This window comes from Quercus robur, chromosome 11 (assembly GCF_932294415.1).
Source record: "Quercus robur chromosome 11, dhQueRobu3.1, whole genome shotgun sequence".
Classification (NCBI taxonomy): Eukaryota; Viridiplantae; Streptophyta; class Magnoliopsida; order Fagales; family Fagaceae; genus Quercus; species Quercus robur.
The window spans coordinates 38,591,925-38,602,276 of NC_065544.1; the positions used below are offsets into that span (position 1 = coordinate 38,591,925).

Below are 10,352 nucleotides of genomic sequence, written 5' to 3' on the forward strand. Positions count from 1 at the left end.
TCATTAGTTCAATAGAAAATTTTTTACTCACTTTGGTTGATAATTTGGTAACTTATATTACAAATAAAAATTTTAAAGATTCACTACGGAGGATACTAAGATATATGTGTGTATAGATATTTGTGTTTGTGCATGTTTATGGAAGTTTCTATAAGCTAATAAATTAGTATCATAAGTTGGCCCCCTCAAATAAAAATTTCTGGCTACGTCCCTGGTGGTGAGCTTAGATTAAAACCAGTAAGAATTTGTCACATCAATAATTTATAAAAATATTATAAAATAGTCATTAATATTCCTATTATAAAAAAATAAAAATAAAAAGTTTAATGGAATCCTGACAGTGGTGGTGGTGCTCCAGATATTGACCACACAAACCTACGGGTCCAATGAGAGCTATTAGATTGGATGAACTGGCTAAAGACTGAAGTATATGGCTAATGCTAAGCCAAATTTTGCAGTAGGTGAAATATGGAACACTCTTGCTTATGGAAGTGATGGAAAACCAGTGTACAACCGGGATGGTCATCTTGTGAAATGGATACAAGCTGCTGGAGGATGTGTTACAGCTTTTGATTTTACGACTAAAGAGATACTTCAAACTGCAATTCCAGGAATGATTGGCTTGAGGCTAGGAAATGCTGTAACGTTCATAGATAATCATGATACAGGTTTCACACAGAACCTTTGGCCATTCCCACCAGATAAAGTCATCCAGGGATATGTCTATATTCTTACTCATCTAGGGATCCCATCAATTGTAAGTTCTTTTTTACTCTTTTTACTTTTTCTCTCACCAGATGTTTTGTTTTTTTCATGTTATTTTCATATGGTGCTACTGCTCCTAGATGAACAAAAAGTAGATCCACGAAATTGTTTGGAATTCAAAAAATAGCCTTTAGTGCAGAAATCTGTTAGTACTTAATTGATAACTATCTCTTCAAGTTTCCAAAATTTGACTAAAACATCACTGGAAAAAGCATACTGTATTTACTTATTTGCTGAAATTCAGTTGAGTATTCAGTTGTTATACTGACACACTAAACTCCTATGTGTTAATCCATTCAAGGATGCAAATGAAAAAAATTATCAGTTGTAGTATAGGATCTTGTTACATAGCTGCACATTGTTTTGAAAACTATTTCTGCAAAAAAAAATAAATATTTGCAAAAACTGCTCTTTACTACTAAAAAGGTTCTGATGGATTTTGGAGCATGCTAAATTGCTAATTACTATTAGCAGATCCAATTTCCATTGATACCTAATTATTGACACCAAGATAATTTAATCCAAATTGACAAGTTATTCTTTAATGCTATTGATACTACTGATTATTAACAAATAAATGTTCTTCTCTCTTTGTTTGAATTACTGTGATCTTGTATTTTGTGACAGTTTTATCATCACTTCTTTGACTGGGGTCTCAAAGAGGGGAACTCTATACTCATTGCAATTCGATCAAGAAATGGGATCAAGCCCACAAGTTTTGTGCAAATTCTAACCTTTGATGCAGATCTCTATGTTGAGTTACACGTGTGAGTGAAGTCCCACATTGAATAAAGATGAGAAGAATAAATAGTTAATATAATATAATTAAGCACATACCCTTAGGATTAAAGTGTGTCTCTTATATTATATCAATTATTCAAATACCCAAGGTGTTTATCTCCCCAACAAGTGGTATCAGAGCTAAAATTAGAGTTGAAGCGATGCCTGGAGAAGAAGACAAGGCTTCAGGAATTGAGAAGTTTGATAGAATAGACTTTGGGTATTGGAGGATGTAGATTGAAGATTATCTCTATGGGAAGAAATTGCATCCCACTCTTTTGGGGAAGAAACCTGAAACTATGAGGGATGAAGACTGAAACTTTCTTGATAGACAGGTACTGGGAGTTATTCGATTAACTCTGCCAAGATCAGTTGCACACAATGTTGTAAAGGAAAAGACTACAGTGGATCTAATGAAGGCTTTGTCTGGCATGTATGAAAAGTCATTGGCTAACAACAAGGTGCTTCTGATGAAGAAGTTGTTTAATCTGAAGAAGGTAGAAGGCACTCCTGTAGCGCAGCATCTAAATGAGTTCAATACGATCACAAATCAATTATCCTCAGTGGAAATTCAATTTGATGATGAAGTTCGAGTAATCGTGCATTGATTCTTTTAGCTTCTTTACCAAATAATTGGAAAGCCATGAGAATGGCAATGAGTAATTTTGCAGAAAAAAAACAAACTTAAATATGATGATATTTGAGATTTGATTGTAAGTGAAGAGATTCGCAAGAGAGGTGTGAATATAGACAATGTACAACAAGATCAAGCTTTTGTCACGGAGAACAAGAGTAGAGGTAGAAGTAGAGGTGGAAGTAAAGGACCTAATAATCGAAAATTCAATGGTAGGTCACAATCAAGAAATAGATCTTAGTTTAAGGAAACTAGAGAATGCTTCTATTTTGAGAAAAATGGTCACATAAGAAGAGATTGTTGACATTGGAATAAAGAACAAACTGAAGTCAAAGATAAAAAGAATGATAGTGAGAAAAATACTACAGCTGTTGTGAAAAGCAAAAGTGTGAGCACGTTGCTAATAATGATGTTGAGTGGGTTGTTGATTCGACAGCTTTTCATCATGTTATCCCTAAGAAAGGGTTGTTTACCACGTACAAAGTAGGAACCTTTGGTACAGTGAAGATGGGTAATTCCAGTTACTCAAAAATTGTGGGAATTGATGATGTGTGCATTGAAACCAATGTTGGTAGCACTATGACGTTGAAGGATGTGCGACAGGTTCCAAATTTAAAGATGAATGTGTTTTCTACATTGGTTATGGATCAAGCAGGTTATTATAACTACCTTGGTAATGGAAGATGGAAACTTACTAACGGTTCATTGGTTGTTGCAAGAGGATATACATGATGCGGTATGTACAGAACTTATGTGAAGACCTGTAAGAAGAAGTCCAATAAGATTAAAGATTTTGAGAAGACTCCACAGATGAGAGTTGGGATTAATGGTGTTGATACCAAAAGGGTGAAATTCTCATTACCTAATAGTGTTGCAAAAGAGGAAGTGGTAGGTGATGAAAAATATGAAAATGCTTAGGCTACATGGGATGATGATGAAGTGAAAGACCTTGGAGGTCTTAAGAAAGGGGAACGATATCTTCCACTAGAGATTGATGAACCTCACGAGAAAAGGACTACTGGAGAACATCAAATCGTTAGCTTCAAGAATAATTGGGCTTCTAATGAGGGGGAGCCAAAGGATTGGATTAAGGAAATGCAAGATGAGATTTAATTCTTTGAGAGTGAAAAGTATTGACGTTGATAAGGTGTTCTTAGTGCTTGTGAAGATAATGAAGAAGGTCAAGCTTGGAGTTGGCTTGACCAACATGAATTCTAACTAAAGAGTTGGAATTGAAGATCTCCTTACTTGATGGGCTAGAGAGGGAGATTTTTGGGAGGTGCATGGCACCTAATAAAAGTCCAGCCCATGTAGGATTTGTGCTCAAGATAATGAGCTTGCCATGCAAGCATTGATGGAATTCTTTTTCAATTAGAAATAGGTGAACGTGGTTGACAAGTCCTAGAATCCTACTCCAAATGTAAGTAGGAGTTGTGTTTTATAATTAATACTTATTAGAATCCTAACTCAAGTCATGTTAGGAATTCATATTATGCTGGGAAAAGAAATCTAAGGACTGAAGCTTTTTGTGAATAAAAAGCATGTGGGTGTGCTACATATTGAAGAGAAAGAAAAGAAAGAGGAAGTTGCAAAAAGAGAAAAGAGAGAGCGGCCAAGAGGGAGCCGCTTAGAAAAAAAAAAAAGATAGCCAAGAGAGAGTTATGCGTGGAGAAGAAAATAGAAAGGAGAGTGCAAAGTGTTGCCGCCTTTGAGAGATAATTTGTGTGTGTGAAAGCAAAGAAAAACAAAAGAGATTTTTCTTTAACTATGAGACATACACAAGAATTATTGTAATTGAATTGATAATAATGAAATTATTTGGAGTTTGTCTCGTGGTTTTCCCTTCAAGGAGAAAGAGTTTTCCACATAAATATTTGTGTTCTTTTGTGTAATTGTTATTTTGGATTGTTAATATTTGTGGTAATATTATTCAGGACCCAACAAGTGGTATCAAAGCCAATAGTTGTGTGGGGCAAAGGTGGCAAGGTTATCGAGATTCCTTTCACAGTTGGAGCGGGAACGGGATGTGTGTACTTGAAGCCTTTTCACAAATGGAGTAGGACAAGTCCCTTTCGCAATTGGAGCGGGGATGGTATATTGCACCAAACAAGCTCATAAAGCCCACACAAACGATCTTGGAAAATGCTCAACAAATGAGCATTATTGCTAGTGGTGCTAGACAACGATGAGGTGCAAAGTTCCCATAGAGGATAAAAGACGTGTGAAGTTGACATGTGGAGGCCCATGGATGATGCACTAGTGAAGGGAATGGCCCATTAGGCAAGGAGAAGTTTGTAGGACTTGTTCATGGCCCACGGAGAAGTCTTGAAGCCTACAAATAGGCAGAGACTCACATGTAAGGGGGAGATTGTTGGGTTATACGTGTGAGTGAAGTCCCATATTGAATAAAGATGAGAAGAATGAGTAGTTAATATAACATAATTAAGCACATACTCATTGGACTTAGACTTTTTGAGTTAAAGTATATCTCTATATGTTATATTAATTATTTAAGAAAACTCCCTTCCAACGTGTTTATCTCCCCAACACTCTATGTAGCTACTATAGATGAGAAGATCATCGCCAAGATTGGTCCAAGATATGAGGTTGGGAACCTCCCTCCAACCTTCCAACTTGCTACTTCCGGAAATGACTATGCTATGTGAGAGAAAAAAGCTTAGGAGAATCATGATCATTAATAAAAATGAAAAAGAATAACCAAAGGTCATTATGATGAATTACCTTTGCTTTGTTTAATTCAATTTGGAACCTTTGTAATTATATATGCTATGTTATTACTGATAAAAGTTAAGCATAAAGAGAACTTTCATTCTATCCAGTTTGCTTCTAAAGTATAAGGTTTGCGTAGGCCGGTTAGGGACTCGAGGACATTGGCTCAGACCCCACTTGAAAGTTTATAAGATTCAATCTGATCCATATACCACACACTGGATATGTTTCTTATAAAATCTTTGTGAACAAAGATTTTTCTATAAATTAATTAGAATTGGCTCCTGCAAACCATGGTTGTAACAACAATGAAGTATATGATAAATTTGAGAAAATTAAGGTTTGATACGCCATGGCCATTTTGTTACTGACAGACTTGCATATGGGTAACCTCTATACAAGGAAATCTGGCTTCAGTAGCCCAACCAGATGTCACATTGCTCAAGTTATAAAACTATTTTTAACCATGAAATGGTTCATGGTTAAGATTTTATTTCTTAAATCCAATCATGTACAAAGTTTTTAAAGGTTGAGGCCCGTTTGGTAACGATATTTAAACAACGGAAACTAGGGGTGTTTGCAATACGGTGTGGTGCGGGTTTGGGCCATTTTTAGCACCTCACTTTGCGGTGCGGTTGTGATTTTGGCTAAACCGCACCGCACCTCATTTTTGCAGTCACGTGTGTGATGCAGTGCAGTTTGATTTGGTGCGGTTTAAAGTTTAGTCAAAATCATAACTGCACCGCACCTCATTTTTGAGGTCACATGTGCGGTGCGGTATATAAAATACAATTTGAATGGTTTGAAACTGATATATTTTTCAAATTTTGGACTTTTTTTGCACAGTCTAAGATTGATTTTTCCCTTTGTTTTGGGCCATGTTTTAAACTATTGAATTAATTTTTCTTTATTTTGGATTAGCTTTCCTAATCAACACTTGGGCCATTTTTAGCACCTCACTTTGCGGTGCGGTTGTGATTTTGGCTAAACCGCACCGCACCTCATTTTTGCAGTCACGTGTGTGATGCAGTGCAGTTTGATTTGGTGCGGTTTAAAGTTTAGTCAAAATCATAACTGCACCGCACCTCATTTTTGAGGTCACATGTGCGGTGCGGTATATAAAATACAATTTGAATGGTTTGAAACTGATATATTTTTCAAATTTTGGACTTTTTTTGCACAGTCTAAGATTGATTTTTCCCTTTGTTTTGGGCCATGTTTTAAACTATTGAATTAATTTTTCTTTATTTTGGATTAGCTTTCCTAATCAACACTTGGGCCATTTTTAGCACCTCACTTTGCGGTGCGGTTGTGATTTTGGCTAAACCGCACCGCACCTCATTTTTGCAGTCACGTGTGTGATGCAGTGCAGTTTGATTTGGTGCGGTTTAAAGTTTAGTCAAAATCATAACTGCACCGCACCTCATTTTTGAGGTCACATGTGCGGTGCGGTATATAAAATACAATTTGAATGGTTTGAAACTGATATATTTTTCAAATTTTGGACTTTTTCTGTACAGTCTAAGATTGATTTTTCCCTTTATTTTGGGCCATGTTTTAAACTATTGAATTAATTTTTCTTTATTTTGGATTAGCTTTCCTAATCAACACTTGGTGAGGTTGTTAAACTTTTTTTTTTTGAAAACTAGGGTTATTAAACTATTAATAATATATTTAATATTAAAAAAATAAATATATTAATATATAAATAGGGTGCAATGCGATGCGATTTGTGCAATTTTCTTATTATAAAACCACAAATTGCACTGCATCATGCGGTGTAGTGTATTGTTACTTGTGGTGCGGTTATGCGCCATTTTACGAGCGGCTTTAATACGATTTTTGCGGTTTAGTGAACGCCCCTAACGAAAACTATTGTTTAAACACTACAACACATATTTTTACACATTTTTCCACTCACATATATTTTCACAAATCTTAAAACAACTTTGCAAAAAATCTCCTATAAAACTTAAAACACGTATTTCTTCGGCAGCTCATGAATCATGATACTGCTCTGTATGGACTTTGACCATCTTTCTAGTTTCTACTAATCATTGTATTCGTACAATAAGTACTTCTTTTACAAGCTTTAATCTTTTAGAGGTCATTTTAATACAAAAGGTGTCAATCCCGATTCTGGAAACATTATTTAATTTACAGCTAGAGACTAAAATTATTCTCTACTCTAGCTATGGCATCAGCGATTCTTGCCCATTAGGATCTAGTAAAACTTACAAAGAGACAGTTAATTAATTTTAAATCACTAATTAAAGTGTTGGTTTTTGAAAAAAATATTCTTTCTTGTGACTAGAAGTTTCTGTGGAAAACGTGTATGACACAAAGACAATGGTCGCTTGCGGCTTAAATGTCGGAGAATCTATGGACAAACTCTGTTCCGCACTTGCTTGCTTTTGTATGGAATTACCAGTGACCACCAATGGCAAAGTGGACAGCGACTGATCAACTAGGCCACCATTATATATTTCCTGTGAAGTGGAATTCTGAACCCAACCCAACCTGGCAGCATTATATATATATTTATATATATATATAATAATAAAATAAAGTAATGTGTAATTTATAAGAAAGTTTAGTGTTTAACTTAAGCATTTTACTAACGGTCCTCCAGAGCGCACAAAATAGTAAAGCATTTTTAAATATTTTTTAAGAAAAAATGATTAATTTTTTTCACAATTTTTTTAATTTTTCATAAAATATTTTTAAAATATATGTCTTAAGAGCATACATTAACCGAACTCTTAACATAAAATGATTTTTACCCTTTTAATTTTTTTTTCTTCTTAAATATAAAATTAGGGCCCTCTTCATTTTATTTTGAAATGGACAAAAATCATTCCACGATTAAGATATTATTTTGATAAATATAAAAATGTTTATTATTTCATGTTGTATAATAAAATATTATTATACTTAATAAAAATAATAATTGATTTTAAGATTTATATATTTGTTTTTGATAATTCAATTGATAGTTGGAAGTGTGGTGATTTAAACTCTAGATATCTCTATTAGAAACATCAAGAAATGTTAACTAATTGAACTACAAGGTTTTTAGAATAGATAAAAGTTAAATCTTTAACATACAATAATTTCTATTAATTTCATGAGTAAAACTTGGGTATAATTTCTTAGATAGTTTCCTATTTAAATTTAAACACATAAGTACATAAACTTAACTGCTCTTTCTTTTTTTTAGATGAACATCTTAACTGTTCTTGAATCTTAAAAAAAAAAAAACACTATTTAATATTTATGCTATATTGATCAATGCAATCATGTTTTTGAATTTAATTGAAGAACTTAGTGTATTATACTTAAATTCAAGAAAAATGTTACATTCACAATATTTTCACAACAAATTTAGATAGCAGGTTATTACTTATTTTACTTTCTTGCTCACCCAATAACAAACTGTAATAACACGCTACCTAAGATTTGTTGTGAAAGTGTTATGAAAATATTATTTACTAGCATTTCTCTAAATTTAATCCTAATTTTACAAGCAAGCAAAGAAGTTCTTTACTGAGTTGGGCCATGGGTCAGGCGGACCTGAGTCCATCCGGCCCAACCCATTCAAAGCTGCCGTCCATTTTACCGACCTTTGACCCTTTGGAAATGTCAACTCTCTCGGTGTATTTTTTTTCTTTCTAGAACAACTCTCTGAGTCTTATATGTTCACACCGCTTTCTATAAATTAATTTTTTTTTGTTTGGTATGTTAATTCTAATACATTGGCCAACTCTTATATTCTCTTATTAATGCTTTGTCTTTGTGTGCTTTGCTGGCTGACTTTTTGAGTCCGATGTTTTGTGTAGTGTAGTTTACACAACTACAGCTAATTTTAATTACTACAAATGCGACACTGCACACAACGTGTATAATATGATCGTATTGCAGCTTTGTTTATTTGTTTTTATATTGATTTTTTTTTTATTGTTTCTGGAATTGTCCAAATTGATTCCAAAAAAGAATTCAAAGATTTTATTATATTAATTTCCCATCATTGTTTCCAAAACCACATAAGTGTATGATAATTCATTCATAAAAAATAAGTGTATAATAATTCCATGCTTTTATTGGAGTCGTATATTATGTGTGAATACGAAGATTGTTTATTACTGACAAATCTAGTAAAGTGCAAAATGAATATACTATATTTTATTAAAAGGTTTTGCTTTATCCAGAGTATTGGAAGCAATAGGACGTCTTGCTCTTTTTTATTATCAATTTAACATTCCATATGTAAAGTTTCTGACAAATTAAATCATCTGGCAATACTCTTTTATTAAAATTTAATCGATTCAATCACATGAATCATGAATTCATGATGTATAATTACATTTTTTTATATTAAAAAAAAAAAACCACTTTTGTTTTAGAAGAAAGAAAAAAACCCACATGATGTACTTGAATATAGAATATATGACGTTAACAATCTTTACAATCATTTTATTTGTTACGTTATATTCTATACTAGAACATAATTATCTAAACCAAGTACCTTGTGGTTGGTTTAGTCAGGGACAGAGTAAAACAAAAACAAACAAACAAAACTCTAAATAAAAATTTATAGTATTAACAAATTATCAACCAAGACCAACACAAAAAATTATTATTTTTAAATATATTAAGGTTGCGTTTGGTTCAATGTTAATCGAATTCCGAGTGTAAAATGAATGTAGGGGAAAATGAATTCCCGTAAGGAAATTAAAATCCGGATGTTTGGGTGTGCAATGGAAAATAGTCCGGAAAACAATTTCTAGTGTTTGGTAACATTCTGAAAATGCTATTTTTCTACAAATTTTTCACATTTTCTCAGCTATTTTCTCAGCTTCCAAACAAATTTATAATAGAAAATTGCAAGATATAAACTTTTTAAAGAAACAAAAATCAAAATAAAACCATTAAACTTTCAAACTCGGTCAAACAAAGAGGGGGAGGAAGAAAGAGTGAGAGATTGAGGGAAAGAGAGTGGTAGATCGAGAGAGGTTGAAATCGGGTCAAGGCTCTGATCTATGTTTGGCATTGACGATGAGCTTCAGGGCAACGAGAATGAGATGACAAGGCTCCGATCTGTGTTTGGCAGTGACTTTTCAATCCATAAAATTGATTTGAAGGTATGGGTTGGTTCGAACGAGGGATGGGTCGATGGAGGTGGGTTGGTGAGGACGAGGATAAGGGATGGGTCGATGAGGATAAGGGATGGATCGATGAGGATGAGGGATGGGTCAACGAAGGACGAGGACAAGGGATAGGTCGGCGGAGTGGCTTGCATGTGACGGCGGGGCCGTGTGTCGAAGGGTGGTTCTGGGCATCCACGACGAGAATGGGTTTGAACAAGGACGGCAATCTGATCGGCGAAGATGTGCTTGGGTTCTTTAGGTGGAGTGTGCTTGAGCTCTCTCTCTTCGGGTGTGTA

The 10,352-nt window shown here is 34.1% G+C and overlaps 1 pseudogene; it reads left to right on the forward strand.

Annotated features, from left to right (window-relative positions):
* Positions 1-327: 327 nt before the first annotated feature.
* Positions 328-4,860, forward strand: LOC126705011 (alpha-amylase-like; annotated as a pseudogene).
* The last annotated feature ends 5,492 nt before the right edge of the window (positions 4,861-10,352 follow it).